This window comes from Chiloscyllium plagiosum, unplaced genomic scaffold (assembly GCF_037043375.1).
Source record: "Chiloscyllium plagiosum isolate Xiang-an unplaced genomic scaffold, Cpla_swu_hap1 HiC_scaffold_8, whole genome shotgun sequence".
Classification (NCBI taxonomy): Eukaryota; Metazoa; Chordata; class Chondrichthyes; order Orectolobiformes; family Hemiscylliidae; genus Chiloscyllium; species Chiloscyllium plagiosum.
Window position 1 is genome coordinate 73,150,050 of NW_028270146.1, and position 26,621 is coordinate 73,176,670.

The window sequence follows — 26,621 nt, forward strand, 5'->3', positions numbered from 1 at the left end:
AACTAAATCTGCTGAGCTCCCGCATAGTATGAGCCTGGTGTCAAGTTGTGAATCAAAGTCTGAAATGTTCAGAGACAGGTGGGGAACCCGACATAAGCACCCCCAACTCCATGCCACCTACATCATCATAAAACATCAGGCACATTGACAGCAAGGCCCGTAGACATTAGGAAGGCCACCCTCAAAAGATGGGAAAACTCCTCAAAACTATGGAGGTCTGAAATAATCAACTCCGCAGGTAACATCAAGGGTGCTGCATATGTACTCACCGCATACATCTTTATCCCATGCTGGCAAAAATAGCTGGAAGTGGATTTGTGGATGGAAATCAGGTACCATCCATCATCTTGAAAAGAATTCTACCATTCTGACACTGATGGAGACAAGAACATCGTACCAATTTGCTTCCATATGGATTAAGTAACACACAGTGTGGGTGATTGATACCTTTGCATTACGCTGGGGTGTTTGCAACATGTGGGTTGGACTGAGATTGATCAGCATCTACTTCCTAAAAGTGGCTTACTATTATAGTAAGCTTTGATTTTCTTTTCCCTTTTAGAAAAAGCAATAGTCATGTTAATAATCACCAGGGGTTGAGATTGAGGGAGTAGTCACCATTGCTGGCACAGTTGCAGCTGAAGAATCAAAGCAATGCTCACCTAACACTGAAGCTTGACGATGAATTGGCAACACCTTGCCTGAGTTGACACAATGCACCTAAAGTGTTTGGGTTATCAATTTTCACTGCTTATAAAAGCAGTCACTTCAAGCCAACATTTGATATTTGTGCAAATGAAACAACCCAAGACTGCCCATTGTGAGTGAAATGCCTTCATGTAACCCCTTTTAAAATGTCATTTAATTTCAAGAGCTGGAAAGGGAAAAGTAATTTCATTTCTGCTGGGAGATAAAGCTGGCATTTACTTCAAGTGATTCCAAGTTCAGATTACTGCCAATTCTTCATTGAAGCAGAAAATGTGCTCATTATTTTTAACAGAAATTTTGTAAGCCATTAATTAAACCGCAGAGTGCTTTCAGCAAAGTAATCTTTGCCTGTACAGCTAACCTCAGTACTAATCTCAAGCAGCCATTAGCAGTTGACCTTACAATTTAAGATTTTTATTTTCCAATTTATTTTGTAGAGTACAGAGATCAAATCTGATGATATGCAAACAATAGTACATGAGTGATTCGAGCTCACTGGAAGTTACTACAGTGAACTGGAGATCCTTTTTATGTATATAACCAGGCCCTCATCAAGTCAAGCAGTAACTTCAAATGACCTCTTATAACACACCAGGTCTTGTGGTCACAAGTTATTGCATTCAATCTAAGGGCAATTTAGGTGTTTGAATTCATGTTCTACACAAAACTCACTGACAGTAAAACTCCATGCTCTAATGGTTTGATTTGAATCTAATTACAACTTTGTAAAGGTTTCTGAAATTTTCTTAGTATATATTTGCAATTTTTGGTGGGTTTTCTTGAATATCATTGTTAACTTAATTTGTCAGAATGAAAAATAAAATGCCAAGAGGTCGTTGTGGTTCTGTTCGCCGAGCTGGAAATTTTTGTTGCAAACATTTCGTCCCCTGTTTAGGTGACATCCTCAGTGCTTGGGAGCCTCCTGTGAAGCGCTTCTGTGGTGTTTCCTCCGGCATTTATAGTGGCCTGTCCCTGCCGCTTCCGGTTGTCAGTTTCAGCTGTCCGCTGTAGTGGCCGGTATATTGGGTCCAGGTCGATGTGTTTGTTGATGGAGTTTGTGGATGAGTGCCATGCTTCTAGGAATTCCCTGGCTGTTCTTTGTTTCGCTTGCCCTATAATGGTAGAGTTGTCCCAGTCAAATTCATGTTGCTTGTCGTCTGCGTGTGTGGCTGATGTGTGGCCACGATCAGCTATCCTTAGTAGCCACACACGCAGACGACAAGCAACATGAATTCGACTGGGACAACACTACCATTATAGGGCAAGCCAAACAAAGAACAGCTAGGGAATTCCTAGAAGCATGGCACTCATCCACAAACTCCATCAACAAACACATCGACCTGGACCCAATATAGAGTGTAGAATGTTCAGGAAACTTCAAACAGAGGACTTGAAAGGAAGAGATGCAGGGTAGAAACTAATGACTCTTACCAGCCAAAAACCTTCACCACTGGAGACATAAATCAAGAGACATGTTTGTGTTTTACCCTCTCACGAATACTCAAGAACAGGAGTTTAAAAATCATTGCAACCCTAACTTAGTGTACTTGTGAGTTGATGTGTTTACGTATATTTGTGTGCTGTAAATGTAGCAACTTGAAGACAACCATTAGTCACCTTTGCGCTGCAGGTAATGAACATCAAGGCTCACTCTGATTGCTGGAGGCCAGCTTAGCCATTAAGCCAAGAGTATTGAAATCAACAGCTTCATCACCAATGTCAGCATTACCGGCATCTTCCAACTTTACAACAATAACATTCCACCATCTATGTATCGCAAAGCCCAGAGAATGGCTCACATATCTTTCTAACTGGCCCCATTTTACTCAGCTTATGTTTCTAATTCATCTGTATGTGAGATGCATTTCAATGTGTTTTCTCATATTTTGTATCTAAAACGTTCACCCTTTTGTAACTCAAGAACGCCTGGGTAATTTGTCTCCTTTTTTTAAAAATGAATACACTCAATTGGAAAAAAAAGTATCCATGAGGGAAGTGATCCTTTTTAAATTAACCTTACTATCAACAAAGAGAGGGATTGAATTGAGAATGGAAGCCAGTTCATCCCACCCTTACCCAGTGGCCGAACAGTTTGGGGTATTCTGCCTAAATTTTATGAATTAGGGAACCTCACCCAGGGACCCATTATAATACATTTGACTTAAAGTTTTTGTTATCTGTCTTAGTATCTCATTTTACATATCAATGTTAAATGTTAAAATCAAAAACTACAGGTGCTGAAGATCTGAAATAAAAACAGAATTTGCTGGAGAAACTCAACAGGTCTGGCAATGTATGCGGAGAGAAAAACTGATTTTGTGCTTCGAGTCCAGCAACCCTTCTACAGAATAAAGCAGCAGAGAACACCATTCTAAGAATGGTCATTGGTCTCAAAGGGCTAACTCTGCCTCTCTCAACATCAAATTTTGTTCAATATGCTTCCTGTGTAGCATCTTGGCTCATTTTACTCCATTATGGGGACTATTTAAATCCAAGTTGTTGTTCATATCAGAATAGATAAGGCCAGGAAATCCCTGTACATCCCTCAAATATCTTTTCTGTTTACATGGGATAATGGTGTTTCTGCTGATGTTACAATGGCATGGCAAAGAAAGAAAGCCTTGAGGTAAATGAATGATTATTGCCTAAATGTGAAGCAGCATTTGACTTTATTTTCCAAATCTGGAAGATCATTAATTGTTGGGAGCTGAAAGCATAGTAAAAACAGAGGTCTTTTCCTCAAAATGAACTCATCCCAGCAATATAGTCTAAGGTGTTGTTTATTTCCACTGCATATAATTGACCTGATAAGTGCTTTACACAGAACCTACTTGCCACTTGGGTTACTTTTGTTGAGAGTGTTGAAGGCATGTTTCCTATTTGATTCTCCGAGATACTGAGCCCTGGCAATATTTGGCAGTCTTCTCAATATGAAATTTGGTTTTCTGCTGTTAGATCATGCCGGTCATAAATACCCTTGAGTGAAGGAACTCGGTCATCCTCACCTGGTCTGGCCTGCATGTGACTTCAAACCTAATTCAATGTGGTGGACTCTGAACTGCTCCCTGAACAATTGGAAATGGGCAATAAATGCTGGCCTAGCCAGTGAAATCCATCACTCATGAATGGTCAAAAAGCAGTGGATAGTTTTGCTATGAGAAGAGTAGTTGTATGTGGTGGGACAATTATTTTGTACTTGAATGCTTTCTATTTATTCAATAGACCTGCTTCTCCACTCAAGGGTTCCTTGTGTACATTAGCATCAGAATTAGGTTTATTGTCACATGCACCAGTACAGAAGTACAGAGAAAAGTGTACAATGCCACCCCTCATGGTCCCATCTTAGCTACAAATCGTAGATACAAAATAGAGAAATAAAGAAAAAGTTGATTACCTTACAGTGATTCATAGTAAAAGTTAAAAAATCAGAAATGCAAGATGAAAGGATAGACACTACAGTCAAATAAATAGATCAGTGCAGGGGCCTCACAAGCTGCTGATTGCCTGCACCAGTCCCCAGTTCAACAATCATCCTGCTCCAATCTGAGCCTCCAGTCTGCTCTATTCCAGCTCTCAACTACTCCAAGGTTAAGTTTCTTTTTCAAAAACGCTTTAAAATCTGAGAAAAAAAAAATCCCATGATTTATTTCCGATTCTTTTGCTGATTTTTGTCAAGTTTCTATAGTAATTTCTGTTTTCGTTTGCTTCAAATCTCCAGCACTCACAGTTCTTTGCTTTATTCTAGTGCTGGGGTGACTGGCTGCTGGATTTCAGGGAATGCTGCTTCTTGTCTGTGTCCCTACACGACTTCACATCCCTGGCAGTGAATTGGTACAATGGCTCACAACCCGAAATCAAATTTAATTGATGGTTTTGACAAATAGTTGATGAATGCAATACGTTGTTGAACTGATTTTACATCTGCTTGTTGTTGATCGCATATTTGTGTGATCCGGGTGAAGACATTTTGCTGCTTGTACATGACATGTATACTTGACCTCATGCATCTTTAATTACATTTGTTTTGTTAAGCTTCAGGCAAGTTCTGATGAGTGCTGATTCACAACCTCAGTATTTCTGCAAGTGCTATCCTTTTACTTGCAGTAATTTTCTCCTCTCATAGTAGGTGTGCTCTCACTGTAGGATCTCATATTATAAAATCCTGTCTTTACCTAAAATCCTTTTAGTTGCCATAAAGTCAGAGGATACTGCAAGTTGTGTTAATGCTATAGAATACTAAGCAATGGCTTCTTTTGCATTTTGGGCCCTAATATTGACCATTCACAGGGTCAAAGAGATGTACAGCATGGAAACAGACCCTTCAGTCCAACTTGTCTATGCCAACCAGATATCACAACCCAACCTAGTCCCACCTGCCAGCACCCTCCTTCCAAACCCTTCATATTCATATACCCATCCAGATTTCTTTTAAATGTTGCAATTGTACTAGCCTCCACCGCTTCCTCCGGCAGCTCATTCTATACACGCACAACCCTCTGCATGAAAAAGTTTCCCCTTAGGTCTCTTTTATATCTTTCCCCTCTCAGCCTGATCCTATGCCCTCTAGTTTTGGACTCCCCCACCCCAGGGAAAAGACTTTGTCTATTTATCCTATCCATGCCCCCCATGATTTTATAAACTTCTATAAGGTCACCCCTCAGTCTCCAACGCTCCAGGGAAAACAGCCCCAGCCTATTTAACTTCTCCCTATAGCTCAAATCCTCCAACCCTGGCAACATCCTTGTAAATCTTTTCTGAACCCTTTCAAGTTACACAACACCTTTCTGATAGGAAGGAGACCAGAATTGCATGCAATATTCCAACAGTGGCCTAACCAATGTCCTGTACAGCTGCATCATGACCTCCCAACTCTTGTACTCAATACCCTGACCAATAAAGGAAAGCATACCAAACACCTTCTTCATCATCCTATCTACCTGCGACTCCACTTTCAAGGAGCAATGAACCTGCACTCCAAGGTCTCTTTGTTCCGCAGCACTCCCTAGGACCTTACCATTAAGTGTATAAGTCCTGCTAAGATTTGCTTTCCCAAAATGCAGCACCTCACATTTATCTAAAATAAACTCCATCTACCACGTCTCAGCCCATTGGCCCATCTGGTCAAGATCCTGTTGTAATCTAAGGAAACCTTCACTGTCCACTACAACTCCAATTTTTATGACATCTGCAAACTTACTAACTATATCTCACATCCAAATCATTTATATAAATGATGTAAAGTAGTGGACCCAGCACCGATCCTTGTGGCATTCCACTGGTCACAGGCCTCCAGTCTGAAAAACAACCCTCCACCACCACCCTCTGTCTTCTACCTTTGAGCCAGTTCTGTATCCAAATGGCTGGTTCTCCCTGTATTCCTGTATTCCATGAGATCTAACCTTGCTAACCAGTCTCCCACGGGGAATCTTGTCAAACGCCTTATTGAAGTCCATATAGATCACATCTACTGCCCTGTCCTTACGAATCCTCTTTGTTACTTCTTCAAAAAACTCAGTCAAGTTTGTGAGACACGATTTCCCACGCACAAAGCCATGTTGACTATCCCTAATCAGTCCTTGCCTTTCCAAATACATGTACATCCTGTCCCTCAGAATTTCCTCCAGCAACCAGCCCACCACTGACGTCAGGCTCACTGGTCTATAGTTCCTTGGCTTGTCCTTACCACCTTTCTTAAACAGTGGCACCACATTTGCCAATCTCCAGTCTTCCGGCACCTCACCTGTGTTTATTGATGATACAAGTATCTCAGCAAGAGACCCAGCAATCACTTCTCTAGATTCCCACAGAGTTCTAGGGTACACCTGATCAGGTCCTGGGGAGTTATCCAATTTTATGCATTTCAAGACATCCAGCATTTCTTCCTCTGTAACATGGAAATTTTTCCCTACATTCTATATCTTCCATCTCCTTTTCCACAGTAAATACTGATGCAAAATACTTGTTTAGTATCTCCCCCGATCTCCTGCAGCTCCACACAAAGGCTGCCTTGCTCACTTGCGGTTTAAAGCAAACCTTCAAGGCTTTCAAAATTTACGCTGTCTGTTTCTTTCTGTTGTTTAAAAATATTTAGGGACAATACACTTGGAGACCATCTCTCCCCAACAGTGTTAATACTGGCACTGCTTCCAGTGTGGTATTGCAGCCTTCAGCCACCTGAGGAAAAGGGTGTTCAAGGACAACAACTTGGTACCTGACACCAAGATCATGGTTTACAGAGCTGTGGTGGTTCCCTCTCTCCTATATAGCTCTGAGATGTAGACTTTCCACAGCATACACCTCAAGGCGTTGGAGCAGTCCCACCAATCCTGCCTGCACTGGATCCTGGGAATCTGCTGGGAAGAATGATGCACCAGTACCAGCATCCTCAATCAGGCCAACATCCCCAGCATTCAGGCACTGACCCTGCCCCCCCTTGACCATCTGGTACGGGTTGGACATGTTATCCGTATGATCGACATGGGGCTTCCCAAGCACGTGCTCTATAGCAGGCGAGCCCCAGGTGGACAGAGGAATTGCTTCAGTAACCCCTGACCCAAGATCATCCAAAGTGAGGAGGAGCATTGAGTACCTCAAGGATTGCCATCAGGGAAAACAATGGAAGCCAGGTGAAAGGAGTGCACTGCTGTGCCAATACCCCTTCCCATGACCACCACCTGCCCCAAGTGTAACAGAGCCTGCAGTAGCAACATCAGTCTGTACAGCCACCTACAGACTCACCCTGAGAGTGGAAGAGAGCCATTCTCCTCTGTAAGCGACTACCAGTAATGAATACCACAGATAGTTCAATTAGGTGCTGTTAGCTGTTCTGCTCTGGTTTGATAAGTAGATCTGGCACAAACTGATTGCTTAGAGTTGTTGGTTATGTGAGGATGCTCCAGTTTTGCTGCCGGTCCCACCTCCAAGCTTACCTCTGCAGGACCAGCAAATTTCAGTTCATAAAGTGTTCTGCCATGTGGCATTGCAAATCAAATTTGATAGCACTGTTCACTTCACAGTAAACAATGATTGATTTCACATCCTGTATAACCACGCAAACATCTCTGGTCATCATGTTCTCCAGTTCAGCTGAACAAATTGCTGCATAGATAAAAGTAATAGATTTTCGTGAGCATTAAAAGGAATACTCAGTAGCATCGACATTCTCATCACCTGGACCCCAGCATGATTGTTGCCACATGAGTAGTGATTCCTTTTTGTGCAAATAGATTGGGAGAAGTTCATTTTCGACTGAATGCAAACATTGATCCAACCTCAAGATAAATTCCACACAGTTTAAACTAGAAACAGAAGAGACCGTTTCACTGAATAATGATAGGTAATTTAAGAAGGTACACTTAGGCTGTTGTCTGAATTGAAAATTACTGACATCCCTGTGACTCCACAGCTTGAATACATAAAATTTAGTAATTAAAAATTCTAAATTGAATTGCTTGTTTGTTCTATTTTTATTTTATTCCATTACCTCTTTATTAATAATGTGAAGCATGTTTTGAGCTTCTAAAGCTCTTTAGTTATGTCTGTCCATGGATTTGAACCATGTTTAGAAAGGCAATGAATGCATATCCATTAGTTTCTAAGCCAAAGGGCTCATGATCTTCTAAAGATTGCACTTAGACCAAGCATTCATATTTAGTATTTAATAAAGCTGTCATAGTAATGACTGTACGTGTACTGTTGCCTCTCACTAACTGTCTTTCTCCCATTTTCTCTTGAATACATAAACAGAGAGAAGGAATAAACGGGGCAATTTTTTAGGCAGTGATTAATAGGTGCCATAAGGATCAGTGCTTGGGCCAAATATTCATAAAATACCAAAGTGATTTAGATGTGGTATCACAAAATGAAGTGGAAATATGAGTTGTGAAGACAACACACAGAGCATTCAAGAGGGTTTGAGCAGGCAGGTGAGAGGATAAGGATAAGACAGATGGAATATAATGTTTGAAACGGTAAAAACAGAAATGCAGGGTGTTTCTTAAATTATCAGATTTTCATTTGCTTCATTCACAGGATGTGGGCACCACTGGCTACGCCAGCATTTATTGTCCATCCCTAATTGCCCAGAGGGCAGTTAGGAGTCAACCACAATGCTCTGCTGTGGATCTGGAGTCACATGTAGGCCAGACCAGGAAAAGACAGCAGTTGCTTTCCCTAAAAAACATAGACTTTTTCCTGACAATCAACAACAATTTCATTGTCATCCTTAGATTTTTTTTTTAAATTTGGATTCAAATTCCACCATCTGCCATTGTGGAATTTGAACCCAAGTCCCCAGACTTGGCTCTCTGAGTGTATAGTCTAGTAATAAAAGCATTCGGCTATCACCTTTGTTAAATGCTGAGATGCAAAGAGACCTGGGAATCCTTGTTCAAAAGTCACTGAAAACTAATGTCAAGGTACAGAAGGAAATTAGGAAGACAATTGGCATGTTGGTCTTTATTGCTACAAGGTTGAGTACAGAAGCAAGGACATTTTGCTGCAGCTTTCAAGATGCTTGGGTAAAACTACTCCTGGAAAGTTGGACTTTATGGCAATTTTGAATAATATTAAAATGAAATAGACTTCAATATTCACTATTCCATTCATATTTTTAAGAAGTTTTAATTTGACCCACAATCAAAAAATGTCCATGGAATGTAGTACATTGATTTTAATCAAAGCGTCACAGAGAGGGGGAGAAATGGAGTGAATCATTGAACTCGCACTCCCTATACATGGGAACACAGAAATGTAGGACTGAGGAACAGGAGTAGGCCCCCAATCCTGCTCCCCCATTCAACAATGGATGCTCTGATTGTGATCTCACCTGCACATATCTATCTGATCCCAATATCTTTTGGCTCCCTTTTCTTTCAAAACACTTTCTAACTTAACCTTGAATAAATTTACCTCACTACTTTCTGGGGAAGAGAATTCCACACTTTAACAATCCTCTAAGAGAAAATAAGATTTTCCTCATCTCTGTCTTAGAAGGGAGACCTATTATTCTGAAACTATATACCCTAGTTTTAATCTCTCCCACAAGACAAAACATCCTTCAGGTATCCACACTGGTAAGTCCCCTCAAGATCTTGGCAGATTCCAGGATCCATCTGAACTCAGATCCTTTCAGTCCTCCTTTCTTTCACTGACAAATTAACCAGGTACCAACTCACTGATTGTTCATGTGCACCTCCTTGTGGCCTTGGATAGAGTTGCACCCACATAGATTTGGGATCTGTTCACCTCATACCTCCCTATCATAAAATGCTGGGTGTGTCAAGTGATCAAATCAGTGGGTTTCCATGTAGGAAACACATTTTATTTCGAACTGACTTTAACATGAAAGAATTTAATGGTGCATCAACTCTGAAGGAAAACATCTCAGTTTTTTGTTCCATAGAGTTCAGGGAATAAATTGATGTAGTCCCAATGACCTGATTTTGCTTGTTTGAACTAAGTAACTATGAAAGTCATTGATATTATCATGTTATGTTTAATTGTCGAATTAATAAAGTATATGAGCAATTCAAAATATTCTTTTTCATTATACACAGCTGGAAAGCATTGTCCATCCATGTCCATGTTTACCTGCCTTTCGAGCAAAGTGTTAATTCCAACTCTCTTTTATGCTGTTAATTGCTTAAATGTGCTGCAAAACCTCTGCCTTTTCCACAGAACTGGCCATTGGTAAATGTGTGATTGTGATTATGGCACAGACGTCCTCTTCCTACCACAGTCCTTCATGACTTGAGCTCCTCAGTGACTTTTTTTCAATTCTTTCATGGCACGTGGGTGTCACTGGCAAGGCCAGCATTGTTGCCCGTCCCAAACTGAATGGCTTGCTAAGGCATTTCAGACTGCAGTGAAGAGTCCACTCAAACCATATTCCAGCATTGAGACTAAATGTGAGTCAGCCAAGTCAACCTACTCACTGCCCTCATGGCTGGGAATGTTATCCTGCCAGTTGGCCTGTTAAGAGTGATTGCAGGCCTCCCAATGCTGCCCAGCTCCCCAGAGGTTACTGACCAATCAGAAACTGGCAACTTCTGAGTCCTAAAGGTGGTTAGGTGAGGCCTGCTCCTCAGCAGGGAGTTCAAAATGAAAAGGTAGATGTTTGTCTTTTGCCTCTTGTGGTGGCTGGAGGTCACACAGTCAGGGGAGTCAGAGACAAGGGCAATTTGTGGCTTTCAGAAGCCAACTCCTGTGCCCATGCAAAAGCTGTGCCTCCAATTGCTCACAGAGAGGGAATTCTGAAGAGCCCCTCCTGAGCCTGAAAGGCAGGTCGGCCCCACTTAACCCAGTTGGGAAACCAGCAACATTTTCATCTGCTGGGAAGATGGGTAATCAAGGAGGTGGCGAGTTAAGGTTTTAAAGGTGGTAATGAATTTATGTCTAAAGGTTATTTATTGGTGACGATCCCAGTCTCGCTGTATCACCGTGGCACGTTTCCAGTCCCTTTACAGTATGATTCTACTCCTCAGGACTTACTCTGAAGTAAACAAGAACATTTTATTGGAATGAAGCTGCTGGGACACTTTGAGCACAGGGACAGGCTCTCAACTCATGAGGGGTGGGTGGGGGGGGGGAGGGGTGTTGAACCTCAGGGATCCTTGCTTGCTCTTTGTGCACATTCCAATGCTCACAGTGTTTCTTCCTTGCCATTTGGCACTTTGTTCCCTTCCACCAGAGTTACAAACTCACAGTATTTCTATCCTGGCTTTTGCATTTCCAAAGGCACAAGACCAATCAGCTGGTCATGTTTGCCAGCAGCCGTCAGTATGTGGGTGGACATGTTGCCATACGCTACATCAATTACACAGACCCACCTCCTACTGCGTGCGCATTGCATGTGCTTCAGACAAGTGGCCAGTTCTCTTACTCAGAGGAGACTGGCCCTCAGTTAATTCAAGGGAGACACACGTCAGTCAGCGACCACAGAACAGTAGGTCAAGGGCAGCCTCCGGTATTGGGCTGGAAACTTGGGCACAGCCAGTCAGCTGCTTGGGGTGGCCTCAGTCAAGGGTGTCCATCCTTCTACAGTCTGACGAGTGCACTTCACGCAGCCCCATCGATCCAGTTCAACCAAGACTGGGAAGTTGTATGAAGATAGTAGGTGGACTGTGCTGATGTCACTCAGGGGTCTTGTCACTCATCATTTATGGCTGTCTGCGATGGTAAAAGAAGTCTTCCATACTTAGTCCTGAGGGTCCATCTGTTAAAATTCAAGGAGTTGGAGAGGTTGGTTATCGGGGTTACTGTTGAGAGAGGGAAGCTCGGGAAGTTAATTCTGGCAACGCAGCATGCTATGGTATCACCATTGCTGAGTGTACTCCCCAGTTCCATGGCTGGAGTGAAGGGAGCCTGCTCTGATGTAGGAGCCGTTTACCCTGGACATTGAACAGGACAAGTTTTAGCAATTGACAATTCTGGACAGGTCTTCGTAAGTCAGACAGTTCAAAGAGGTTTATGTACTTAACAATCCTACTCCACTATTAACATTCCCAAAGGTCAACTCACCGTTCCTACTCACACACACCCCACACCCCCCACACCCCCTCCCCCCCCGCTGCATAAGGTCCTGAAGAACATTAGTGAAACAGATGGTTTCGGGCATAAACCGGTCAACAGGAATTTTCAATTAAGCATACTTGCAAAGCTTATTTATTGTTAAAGGCACTCAAATTATAGCCTAAGATGCCGCCTTCCAGTGAGTCTGAATTTGGGTTTTATAATGTAAATAATGAGAAATGTATTTAGTGAGATGATTCCTGTGATTGCTCTGTTCTGCCTACCCGCAGATTAAATGCTACTGAAACATTTTTTGGGAGAAAATTGCAGGAGAATAGTTTTATCAGCTGTGTGTTTCTGTGTTACACACTTGTCTCTCTGAGAGTATATTGTAATGTCAAGGTGCCTTGTTTAACTTTAAAGATGGCATAATAGTGGGTTGTTACTAAAGGCAAATTGAAGGCATAAGAAGGTTTGTGCTTTCATTTTTAATATCTTCACAAGTGTTTCACATAATTAATTTGAAATAGATTATGAAATCATAAAATATTGCTTGTATTTTGGCATTCAGACAATAAGTGGGGAACGATCACTCTAATATCATGACATTTGAACTCTCAGTCAAGAAGGAGATAATTCTGTCTTTGGGCATTAATCTATAATGAGTTGCATCCTAATTTTCACCTCCAATCAAGCCAGCTGAAATTCAAATCCATAGTCAGAATTATCCAGTATAACACTATCTGGGGATGCCTATTAATTTGGTTACCAAATAAGTGGACCAAATAAGTTTGTGTGGAATAAAATCTGAAAGTGCTGGAAATATTCAGCAGATCTGGTGACATCCATGGAGAGAGAAACCACAGTAAAGACCCACATTTTTCTGGAATTGGAACCATTCTATGAAGGGGTGAAAATGGTGGTTAGGACCTGATTTCAGGATTCCTGACCTCATTCCAGAGGTTTTTCTCTATTTTACCCCCACCACCTCCACACCACCTCCCCCCCACCCCAACCCCAGGCTTCATAAGGTGTTATAATTGTTTTTTTAAAAATTATCAATTTTTGACTTCCAGATTTTTAGTACTTGGAAACTTGCATGGACTAAAATTGATTTTCCCAAAGCAAAGATGCTGATTTAAAATGGCCACAGTGATCATATGATCAGGAAGCAAGAATCACTCAAACTTAACGTTATAAAACAGCAGTGAAACTCAGATCTGTTTGTCATGTTTGAGTTACAGCTTTCAGGACAAGTTTCACATACCGAAGATGAAAAATTCCTGAAAATTATGCAGCCTGAAGCAAAAAAAAATGCAGCCAGACAGAGGACAAAACAAATTAACTATAATTCCGGCAGCTGCTTTTGAAAAGAGGAGAAAGGGAAAAAAAAAGATTGCCCAGCTGAGCTGCAAGATGCTCTGTCTGCCTGCTGTTTTCAACTTCTCAAATGATACCAGTGGTAAAACAAATTGTAGAAAGATCCACTCACCAAAGCATGGTGGCTCAGTGGTTGGCACTGCTGCCTCAGAGCACCAGGAGCCCAGATTCAGTTTTAGCCTTGGCTGATTGTTGTGTGGAGTTTGCATGTTCTCTCTGTGTCTGTGTGGGTTTCCTCCAGGTGCTCTGGCTTTTTCTATTCCAAAGATGTGGATTGTCCATGTTAAATGACCCTGGAGTGTCCTGACTCGGTGGATTAGCCATGCTAACATAGAGGTCTGGATGGGATGCTGTTCAGGGAGTTGGTGCAGACTCAAAGGGCATGCTGGCCTCTTTCTGGACTGTGGGGATTTATGATTCAAACACAAATTGCGATTGATTAGGATATGCGCCATCAATTAAACAACCATGGTCACAAGTTCAAGACTAACACCAAGGCCAACAGGAGTTTTAAGATGGATAATCTTAATCCTCTCTTTTTTTTTACTGGATATTGCTGCCTTGTTTATTTCTTTATATCTGTGTCTCTGTGCTTGATGGCTGTTTTTATTGAGTCCAGTAAATAATGAAATTTCTTTTTATTTCAGTCAAGAAAACTTTTTAATTGACGCCTTTATTTGAACTAACAAAGTATATTTTAAATGTTGTGCAAGGCTACATACTAAAAGGAATTTAAAATCTTTGTGATGATCATATGAAAGGGTTAAAGAAAGGGAAGGTAATTCACCCTACCCTTTTCACCTGGTCCTAGGACAAAGGCCATGGGTTGGCTCAGATTTGATGAAGGAGCAGTGCTCTGAAAGCTAGTGCTTCCAAATAAACCTGTTGGAGTATAACGTGGTGTTGTGTGATTTTTAACTTTGCCCACCCCAATCCAATACCGGCACCTCCATATCAGGGCACCTCAACGTTGTTATGGACCAGGCCAGACCCCCTCAAAGCATTTCAAGAAAGTAGCCCGGACACTAACCTTTCTCGTTGTTTTAAGTAGGTGTATTGTGGATATTCCAGGAGTGATCCAGCTGGCCCAACCATTTAGTTTTAAAGAGATTATTTGCAGGATTACTGAATGAAACACAAACAAAAGAGAACAGACCTCCCAGAGGCTCTGCGTTTATGAACCCTCTGGAGGGAAAAGCAAAACAAAGCCAACATGACCTTGTTAAAGGAGCAGCATCATCACACCTCCCCCCTCCTTAAAAATCCATTAATATCCAAAGATGGCTTCATTTTAAAACCTTTAATCTTAAATTGTTAGTACACTACAACATGCATATAAGTTACACTGACAATAATCATGCCCTACTATATTTTCTTCCAGTCTGTTTTACTCCTGCTGACGAATGCCTCCATTTCACAGTTGCATTTCGATAATTTGTTGGCACTCACTCATATTTTCCAGTCCTGCCGCGTGCACAATTTTCAAAATGAATGGCTGCAACAACAACCTCCAACAAAACAGACTGGAATTTTTATCCTTAATTTTCTCCACAAACTTCAATGCATTATGATCAATGTATATCATTGTCTCCGGTACATTAGTAGTAACATAACCATTGAAATGTTGAAACGCTGACACCAAGCTCAAAGTCTCCTTCTCAACTGTCAAATATTTCCACTGATGAATGTTCAATTTTTTGGAAAAATACCCCAGTATGTCTTTCTATCTTCTCATCATCTTCCTGTAAACACACAGCACCGACACTCTCATCAATAGCCACCTTGAATGGCTTTCCGTAATTAGGTGTGGCTAATACTGGGCAGTGGTTAACACAGCTTTCAGACTGTCAAATGTATTCTGATGGTTCACTGTCCACTGAAATGTTTTGCCTTTCTTTAGCAATTCAGTGAGTGAAGCAGCCACACTGCTAAAATTTTGTACAAATCCGGTCAATAGTATGGGAAACTCCCCAATTATCTTAGTTTTTGCCATGGGGCCATTTGTCCATGTCCAATAACATGGCCCAGGAAAGTGACTTGGGCTTTGGTAAATTCATTATTAGCCAGGTTTATCACCAAGCCTGCCTCCCAAAGTCGATCAAATAATTTGGATAAGTGTTGCAAATATTCACCAGGTCATCAACATAAGCTACACAAATTGAGTAATCTGGAAATGACCTTATTGGTTAGTCTCTGAAATGTGACTGGCACATTTTTCATTTTGCTTGTCTCATCTTTTCAAAACAGTCTTCCTAACATGGAATCAAATATGCGACAGTCTTTGTAACTGCACTGACTTTACAATTGTCCCCACATAACCATTGGCTACCATCTGATTTTGGCACCATTACTATGGGTGAGCTCCAGTCAATGTAACTCACTTTGATTATGTTGTCTTGGAGCATGCATACAATCATCTTTTGAACCTGTGCCAACTTTAGAGGGTTATGCCAATAAGGATGTTGCTTAATTGGAACAGCATCTCCTATATCCATATTGTGCACAATTAGATTAGTACTTCCCAGCTAATTTCCACTCTTTCAGGTCATTTTGATTTTCCTCGGAAGGTAACTCAATAATTTATCCCTTTTTTATATAATATATTTTTATTAAGAAAAAATAGATTTTTAAATATTACAACAAATACAAAACAATGCAATTTAAAACAGTACAAAAATAGTACAGAACTAAACCCAAATAATAAAAAAAATTCCCCAACCCACCCTCCTATACGAATGTATAAACATATATAGAGAAGTATAAAATTTAAAAAAAAACCTAAACTAGCTATTTAACTAACTAAATAAATACCGAACAACAAACAAATACATAGTAATAACTCAGCCCAGCCAAACAAAACACTCATACATTCACAGTTCCTCCTCCCTGGATATTGGACTCATGAAACACAATCGTTACAGCTATATAAAAGCCCTTGTTAGTGTGGCAGATAAATCTATGACCAGGTATTTCAAAAAGGGTTGCCATGTCTTGTAAAAATTGTGTTTTGTGGTGTGCCATATTTGTGAGAAAATCCAGGGGAATATGCTCCATAACAATCTTCCGCCAACCCGACAGGCCTGGGGGGTTTTCTGATATCCAACCTAGCAAGATCATCTTCCTTGCACAGAATGTAAGAATATTGAACAGTTTTTCCTTATACGAGTCTGCAGGAAATACAATGGGTAGGCCCAAAAGGAGCGAAATAGGGCCCTTCTCCACCCCTACACCTTCTCCATTGCACCCGCCACAGCGCTCCAATATGTTTGAAGCCTGTCACAAGACCAAAGACAATGGGTAAGAGTACCCGTACAGACCTTGCACTTGGGACATGCTGAAGATACCCCTGGTTTAAATATTGACAAACGGTCTGGGGCTAAGTGGAACCTGTGGAGAATCTTCAACTGTAAAGCATGGGTCCTATTGCAAACTGATATTTTTCTTGCATTCTCCCAAATATCCTCCCATAACTCTGAAGAAACTTCAACACCCAGCTCTCTTTCCCACATCTTGCAGAGTCGATCAGACTCATCTGAGGTGGCACCTCCCAATTGGTGATATAGAGTACTGACAGAGAATGTACTCTTCGCCCTTAGTACCCCTCTTTCTATGTCAGATTTGTAGGGATCAGTCAAAAGTGTGGTCTTTTTTGGAATAAAATCCCCAACTTGAAAAAAACGAAAGAGGTCTCTATTAGGTAACTCGTACTTCCGTACTAACTGATCGAAGGATATCATTACATCTCCCTCAAATAAATCACCCAGGCAAGATATACCCCTAGCTGCCCAATGTTTAAATCCTGAATCTATCATACCTAGTTGAAAACTCGGCATACCCACTAAAGGTGTAAATAAAGATGTTTTGCCAATATTACCTTCCCTCTGCCAAATTGCCCTCCATGCTTTAACAGTATTGATGACTATTGGGTTATGACAACATTCCGTAATTGTCCTCACTTTGACCAAATACAGCAAACTGGTAAGGGGGCACCTTGCCTGGGAGATTTCGATATCTAGCCATATTGAAAGAGGGTCCCCACAAACCCAATCACTTATGTAGGTCAAAAGCGAGCTTAATTGGTAATTTTTAATGTCCGGAAGGTCTATTCCCCCCAATCTGTGAGGCAACTGCAGTTTGGCTAATTTAATGAGGGGCCATTTACGGTGCCAGATAAAGGAGCTGAACCAACTGTTCAGTCTCCTGAGTGTTTGTTTATTGAAAATCAGGGGGAGCATCCGTATAGGGTATAGCAAACTAGAGAGAATATTCATCTTAATAAGCGCTATCCAACCCAACCATGAGATTGGAATTAGATTAGATTACTTACAATGTGGAAACAGGCCCTTTGGCCCAACAAGTCCACACCGACCCACCGAAGCATAACCCACCCAGACCCATTCTCCTACATTTACCCCTTCACCTAACACTACGGGCAATTTAGCATGGCCAATTCACCTAACCTGCACATTTTTGGATTGTGGGAGGAAACCGGAGCACCCGGAGGAAACCCACGCAGACACGGGGAGAATGTGCAAACTCCACACAGAGAGTCGCCTGAGGCGGGAATTGAACCCGGGTCTCTGGCGCTGTGAAGCAGCAGTGCTAACCACTGTGCTACCGTGCCGTCCACAAAGATGGGAAGTGCCTCCCATCTTTGGAGATCTTGTTTAATTTTTTTCAAATAATTGAGTAAAATTGGCTTTGAACAGCCAATCCAGAACTGGAGTAATGAATATGCCCAAATACACAAGCCCCCCCTGTGACCACCTAAATGGGAATCTGTAGTCACTCTCAAGAGCCAACTCTTTCATAAGACCACCCATAGGCATAGCCTCTGATATAGCAAAATTAATCTTATACCCTGAAAACGCGTGAATGCATTGTATCAGGCAAGGCACTGAGACTGCTGGATTTGTCAAGAAAATTAGAACATCATCTGCATACAGTGAGATCTTATGTAATTTTGACCCCACTTCTGGAGCTGATATATTGAGATCCCCACGAATGGCCTCTGCCAACGGTTCAATCACCAACATAAAAAGTAATGGTGAAAGGGGACAGCCCTGCCGGCTGCCCCTAGAAATATTAAAATTGCTTGATCGTACCCCGTTGGTAATGACCACAGCGAGAGGTACACTGTAGAGAACCTTTATCCATCTTATGAAAACTTCGCCCAGACCAAACCGGTCTGGAGTATAGAAAAGGTACGGCCCTCAACTCGGTCAAATGCCTTCTCTGCATCTAAAGAAATCACCAATCCCTGTATTGACTGCTGTTGACATGCTTGAATTACGTTCAGCAGCCTCCTAACCTTATTGGAGGATCTGCGACCCTTTATGAAGCCCGTCTGATCCTCTTTATTAATAGAGGGTAAGACAGTCTCCAGCCTTAATGCAAGAGCCTTAGAGAAGTCCATGTTTAAGAGCGAGATGGGCCTGTATGAAGCACAGTCTTCTGGATCCTTCCCTTTTTAAAGGATAAGTGAAATATTGGCCTCTCTCAGAGATGGTGGGAGACAAACATGACTGTATGAATCTTTAAACATATTCAGCATCTGGCCTGACAGTATACTTATAAATTCCTTATAGAATTCACTGGGAAGTCCATCAGGACCAGGTGCCTTTCCACGCTGAAGCTGCCTCACAGCTTCCTACACTTCTTGCTCTGATAATGGGGCATTGAGAAAGGACTGTTGTTCGGGAGTCACACCCGGGAGCTTCAGATCTCTAAAAAAGGATTCCGTTTTGGCCTGCCCCTCCTCACAATTCTCAGACTAATATAACTTAGAGTAGAATCTCTGGAACGCCACATTAATCTTTTTAGAATCACATGTTAAGTTCCCAGACCCTTCCCAAATCGCTGTAATGGTTTGTGGGGCACTTCTCTTTCTGGTAAGGTATGCTAAGTATTTGCCTGGCTTGTCACCATGCTTGTATAACCTTTGCTTTGCAAAAGCCAGCTCCTTTTTGAGCACGGAATTTAGTGTAGACCACAGTGCCGTAATCCTCTGTAGTTTGACCAACGAGGGTCTGTCAAAATAGGCCTTCTCGGCTGCCTTCAACTGTGCTTCAAGGAGACGTTGCTGCTCATCCTTCTGCCACTTCCTACTTGTGTAAAATGAAATAACTAACCCCCTGGCATAAGCTTTGGCAGTTTCCCAGAGAACAGATGAGCTATCAACCGAGCCTATGTTGATGTTTAGGAATGCCCGAAATTCCCTAGAGAAATACTCCACAAACTTGCTCTCCATGAGAATAAAGGGGTCCATTCGCCAGTACCTTGAATCCACTGTAACATCCTTAATTTTAACCATGAGGTACACTGGAGCATGATCAGAGATGGCAATATTACCAATCGTACAGGATGCCAACAGATCCAGGGTTACCGCAGGGGTCAGAAAAAAATCAATCCTCGTGTGACATCTGTGCGGATTGGAGAAAAACGTGAAATCTCTACCGGTAGGGTGGAGACACCTCCAGACGTCCACCAACCCTAATTCCGCACATAGACCCAATAACTGTTTAGTTTGTGCACAGGGTATCGAGGGACCTTTAAGCAACCTGTGTACTGTGGGGTCCATGAGGCAGTTAAAATCTCCCCCTATAATGATGTGCCAAGACTTGAGACTTGTCAGTTTAGAAAAAGCATCTACCAAGAATTTAAGAGGATGAGCTGGGAGACAATAAACATTTAAAAATGCCATATTCTTCCCCATTTATCAAGGTTTTAAGAATTACAAACCTCCCGTATGTGTCTTTAACACATTCCAACAATTTAAATGAGAGATTTTTCCTTACCAATATAGCCACTCCCCTACTTCTGGTATTAAATGATGAAAAATAAACTCGGTCAAAGCCATTCTGCTTTAATTTCAGATGCTCCTTGTCATCCAAATGTGTCTCCTGTAACAAAACAATATCTATCTTCTCCTTTCTAAGACTCAAGAGTACCTTCTTCCTCTTAATTGGTGAGTAACTTCCCTTGATATTCCAGGTACACCATTTAATCAAATCATTAGCCATAATCTTCTGCAATTACATTTAAATTACAGAGAGGAGGAACCCAAACCCCAAATTGCTGAGCCTTAGTGTCGCATGGTCCACCAAATATAAAAACTACATAAACTAAAACCATTACATTTAACAAACATACAAAATTATTAAAAATAAAAAACAACAAAAACCAGAAAACAAACCAACATATAAAGCGCCAATAGCACTGAGTAGGGGAACTCACCCCCTGCCCGGAGGGGGCAACTACCCATCCCGAACTGCCCATAAATAGGCATCTAACCATCTCAATGACCTTCACTTCTCCCAGCTAGAGCCGCATTGTAAGCACAAGCTAAAAAGAATAAACGCCCATAGAATATCAATATGAATAAAAAAACATTCTTTTATATAAAAAGAGAGGAATAAATACCCCACCCAACCTTTGGTAAGTCCTAACTTAGAAATTTAAAATGTACATCTTAACTACCGCCAGACATAGTTTGAACCAAATTATTATCAATAGAGGAAAGAAAAGGGGAAAAATAAAGCTACAACTGGATTTCCTCCATTTCTTTTACAGAATGATAAACGCATACCCAAGCAACAATATTTATACATACTACAATTGTTTAAATTAGGTTAGTTTGTCCACAAAGTCTCTTGCCTTCTCCGATGTGTATGGATTCATTTAAGGTGATCCGAAGCACTGCCGGATATCTCAGGGAGTACTGAATCCCAAGCTCCTTCAATCTTCTCTTGACCCCATCATACGATTTTCATTTCTGGATCACCGCCGCTGAAAAGTCCTGAAAAAACATGATCTTAGATCCCTTGTAAATTAGGGCCTTTGGATCCTTCCCCTGGAGTCTGGAAGCCTAATGATGGAACCGCACCAGGAAAGGACGAGGGTGTTGACCCAGACCCGACCTCCGTGCTGCGGCCCGGTGAGCCCTCTCTATCTTTAATCCTCTCATGCCAGTCTCCAAGTCAAGCAATTTCGGAAGCCAATCTTCAACACATTCCGCAGGCCGCTCACCTTCCTTACCCTCAGGCAGACCGATGATCCGAATGTTTTTTCTCCTGCCCCTGTTTTCAAGATCATCCACTTGGTCACACAAATTACGAACCTGCGACTTCAGGGCTTGGATCTCTTCCTTGAATAAACTGGCATCAGCTTCCACCACTGTGACCCTGTGCTCCACCTCATCCGTCCTCTTCTCTAGGTCTCCCAGCTGCTGCTCATGCTTCTGCAGCATGAGAGAGACTGGAGCCAGCCTCTCTTCAATCTGTTTCCCCAACATCTCGCGAGATTTTGAGAGCTGGTTCACCAGGTTCTGGAGAGTAATTGGCTCTGAGGCTGCTGCAGGCTGAGCTGCAGACCCGGCCTCGGATGCTCCTCCTCCCTTTTTAGGCATTTCTGGACAGCTGAAAATACAGGTAAGTCAATTTTTAAATGTTTCTTGGGGCTCCACAATCTTTCCAACGCCCCAAGAAATCCTGATGACCTGGGTTGGGTGGGTTAAAGGACCATCCTGCTCCTGCTGCGATGCGAAGCTCTGCAGTGTGATCTTCTCAGATCGCCGCCATCTTAGATCCCCATCCCAATTTTTAACAACTTCCTCATTGTTCAAGTTAATATGAAGAATGTCCAATTTAGAATCCATTGAACTTGGTTCTTCACTCTGTTTTGTAACCAATAACAGTCTCCATTGGCTTTCCTTTCCTATTAAGTTTGCTTTTGAGCACATTCACATGACACACTCTGAGATTTTGTTCTGTCTGGAGTCTTTATCAAATAGTTCACCTCACTCAATTTCCTTTCTACTTGATAAGGTCAACTAAATCTTGCTTTAAAATGTTCGCCTATCACTGGATATAAGACTAACACCTTGTCTTTGATTGCAAAACTGCAATTGTTTGATTTCTTGTCTGTTTCCTGTTTCATTGTGTGCTGTGATACTTTTAAATTCTGTCTAGCCAACTGCCCTGCTCTATTTAATCATTTCCTAAAATTTAATCCATAGTCCAAATATGTGGTATCTGAATTATGATTTGCTAATTTTTCTCCTTAATAATTTTTAGCAGTCCTCCCACTTAATGCCCAAAAACTAATTCAAATGGACTGAATTTGGTCGATTAATTTGATGCATCTCTGATCGCAAAAAGTACAAACGGAATTCCCTTATCCCAATCATCTGGATAGTCTTGACTATAAGCCCTCAACATAGTCTTTCACGTCTGATGCCACATTTTTAGCGCTCCCTGTGACTCTAGATTTGAATTGTTTTATTCCTAAATTGTCCATAACTTCCTTGCATAATTTCCATGTGCAGTTTGACCCTTGATCTGATTGTATCTCTGTGGGTAGTGCATATCTAGTGAAAAATTGGGTAACTCCACTGGAATCCTTTTAGCTGTGATATTGCATAGTGGAATGGCCTCTGAAAATCTAGTGGACATATCCATTATTGTTAACAAATACTCATTCCCACTTTTTGTTTTAGTTAGGGGTCCAACGCAATTAATTAAGACTCTTGTAAAAGGTTCCTCATCTGCAGGAATAGGTATTAACAGTACGAGTTTTATTACTGCCTATGGTTTTCCAATTACCTGACATGTATGACATGTCTGGCAAAATTAATCTACATCCTTGTGCAGTTCAGGCTAGTAAAATACTTTCGTATTTTAGCTTGAGTATTTCTCACCCCTAAATGACCCCTACTGGTAGTTCATGCACACTTGCAACACCTCTGTTCTATAACCCACTGACAAGATGACTTGATGAACTTCTGCCTATTTCTCATCTGCCTGAATATGTGATAGTCTCCATTTCCTCAGCAGAACATCATTTTTAAGATAGCAGCATTCAGGGATACCTTTGGATTCTTTTTCCGTGTGTGCCTTTTAAAACACTTGCTTGAAATGTTCATCTTTCTACTGTAACTCAGTTAATTTATCTGAGCTAAAGATGTCTGCTTTATTATCTATCTGCTCCTGGTTTGTGTCAACCATCTGATCAAACAGGGTCTCTGCTAATTCCACATCAACTTTCTTATCCTGTTTCAACTGGTGACTTTGTGACCTCATTATCACACAGTCGGGAATAATCCCAGGACATGTGTCCTGAGTTTCAGCTAGCTTTTGAAACACAGTTGGCAGCACTCCTACCTGTGTACCAGCAATATCATATGCAAGGTCAAATTGTATTTCTGGAGCTGAGAGTTTGTCCAGTACTTCTCCATGACTTGTTCACTCTTCACTGGGCAGTCTAACCTCAGTTTACATAATTGAGTGTTTCTTGTCTCACAGTGAATTCCCATAACTAGCACCTTTTCTGGCAATAATCTCCTCATCTTTCAACATCAAAGATTGAGAGGATCCTGTGTCTCTTAATATTGTAACCTTTTTCTCTGCTGCTCCTGGCCAACGTGAATAAACTTTATCTTCACATGTATATGGTTTAAGAAGATCTGGCACTTCCTGAACCAACCTCTGACCAGCTTGTACATTCTGGTGTAGCTTTCTAGCCTTCACTGTGTTTTCTGTTACCTCCAACAAAATTCACTGGCATATCTTATTTTCTTACATCTGACTTCCCAGTGCTTTTTCTAACCCACCAACACTAATTTATTGCAGTGAAAACATGGGAGCTTTTTAACTTCTCTTTCCCCTCCAAGAATTTCCTTTTTACCCTGTGATAAGTTATGTTTATGATCTTTACCGAGTTCTACCTTTCCCTTTCCACGCGAGGATTTCTCTTTGCCCCAATTTCTATTGCTCAGCGATTGAAATATATTTTGTAAGCCAAACCTTGATTTATGGACTAGTTCATAATCATCAGCCATTTCAGCTGCTACTCTTGCCATCTTAATTCCCTGCTCTTCCGCATGAGTTCTCACTACTTCAGGAAGTGAATTTTGAACTCCTCCAAAATAATTCTCTCTCTAAGAGCATCATAGGTTTGCTCTATTTTTATTGCCCTTATCCACTTATCAAAATTACTTTGCTTGATCCTTTCAAATACAATGTAGGTTTGAACATGGTGCCTCCTTAGATTCCTGAAACGTTGTCTGTAGACTTCTGCACGAACTCATATGCACTTAAGATGACTTTCGTCACCTCCTCATATGCCCCAGATACCTCCTCTGATTGTGATGCGAATACCTCACTAGCTCTACCTACAGACTTTGTTTGGATCAATAAAAAAAACCACATGGCCACTGGCCACCGCATTTGTTTGGCCAGTTTTTTCAAACGAGATGAAAAAGGCTTCCACACCTTTCTCATCAAATGTTTGCAATGCTTCAATATATTTTAAACAGATCCTCACCAGACCTTTGGTTACCATGAGTTTGCTCATCCTCACTCTCTTCCTCACTAAGCTTACCTTCAGCCTTCATCTCCATCCTTTTTAGCTGAAGTTCCTGTCTAAGTGCCAATTTCTGAAGTTCAAACTCCCTCTCTTTCTTCCCTTCCTATCTCTCCTTTTCTCTCTTCTCTCCCTCTTTCTCTCTTTTTACTTTTTGTTCTGCTAAAGCGATTCTGTCCTTTTTGTTCTGCTAGGGCCTTTCATTTTTTTTCTCTTTCTTCTGCTTTTAATTGTAATTCAACAGTTTCATTTCTGTTGCCCTTTCCTTGTCTTTTGTCTCTAACTCAAGCTGCTTCATTTTCAATTGAATTTTAGCCATCGCAAAAGATTCTGATGGTGTTTCCAGCAAATTCAAAAGCTGAGATATTGTTGTAATTATCTCTCCTTTCCTTATGGAATGAGCCAGCTCCAACCCTAGCTTGTCTACTAATTCCAGCAGCTTGGCCTTAATCACCTTTTGCAAAATCCCCAAAACCACTTTTTCCACCCCAGAAAACTTTGACTGAAAGAGCTATTGCTATCCCAAGCACTGTTTAAACCAAGGGAATTCAACACCTGGAACAAAAGACACCAATACCTACCACTTGCTGCCTTCAAGTCCAGCAACCCTCATCCCAAATCAGAATTTAGAACAAATCCCGCAAAGAGCCCCGAATCTGTTATAAACCAAGGCAGACCCCCTCAAAACATTTCAAGAAAGTAGCCCACACCCTAACTTTGCGAGTTGTTTTATGCAGGTGTAAAGTGGATATTCCAGGAATGATGCAGCTGGTCCAACCACTTTGTTTAAACAAAATGGAATTTATTTGCAGGATTACTGAATGAAACACAAACAAAAGAGAACAGAATGTAGAATAATTTAACCTTCTGAAAACCCAAAAGATCATCCCAATTTAATGATGCTGTTCTAAATACTTGCAACAATCCCCACAAACACCCTTTGGCACAAAAGGAAAAATCAAGCACAGTCCTATGGAAAGATGTCAGATAGAGGGAGGATCAGCATGGACCTGCTTCTTTGGGTCCAGCAGCTTCACAGCTCTGCTTGCTAAAACCAAACCAAACCAAACCAATGAAAAACTGAGCTAGGATATCTGGACACTCTCCTTTCATTGTACAAGTGTTTTTCTTTAAACTTGAAAGCCTTTTGTCTGAGGCAGTATCTGCTAGCTATAATCAAACTGGCCCTAAAACCCTTCAAACCTAAACCTCCTAGATTCTCTGCATTTACGAACCCTCTGAAAAAAAAAACCAAGGACAAATAACCTTGTTAAAGGAGCAGCATCATCACAACATGCAATAACCCTATTGGTCCCTTCAAACTGCAGTCCATACCTGCAAGCCCCTCTCCCTCCTTGTAATGCAAATCTGTGCAGACTCTTTCTGCCAAAACAGTTGACCAAGACAGAGATTTTCCCAACTCATATTACCCGTCTTACGATGAAAACTGTTCCAAGTTGAACATGACACTGTCTCAGTAGAGAGTTCTGTATTAGTGTCATGGCAGGCAATGGATGGGTTTTGTTTTTGAAAGTAATGGGGTGCATGGCTGTGGGGCAAAGGCGAGATTGGCATTTGATAACAGAGCTAGATGAGACAATAGGCCAGCACAGGCTTGAAACGCCTTTGATTCTGTCAAATTTAAATGCTAGTTCCTTCTC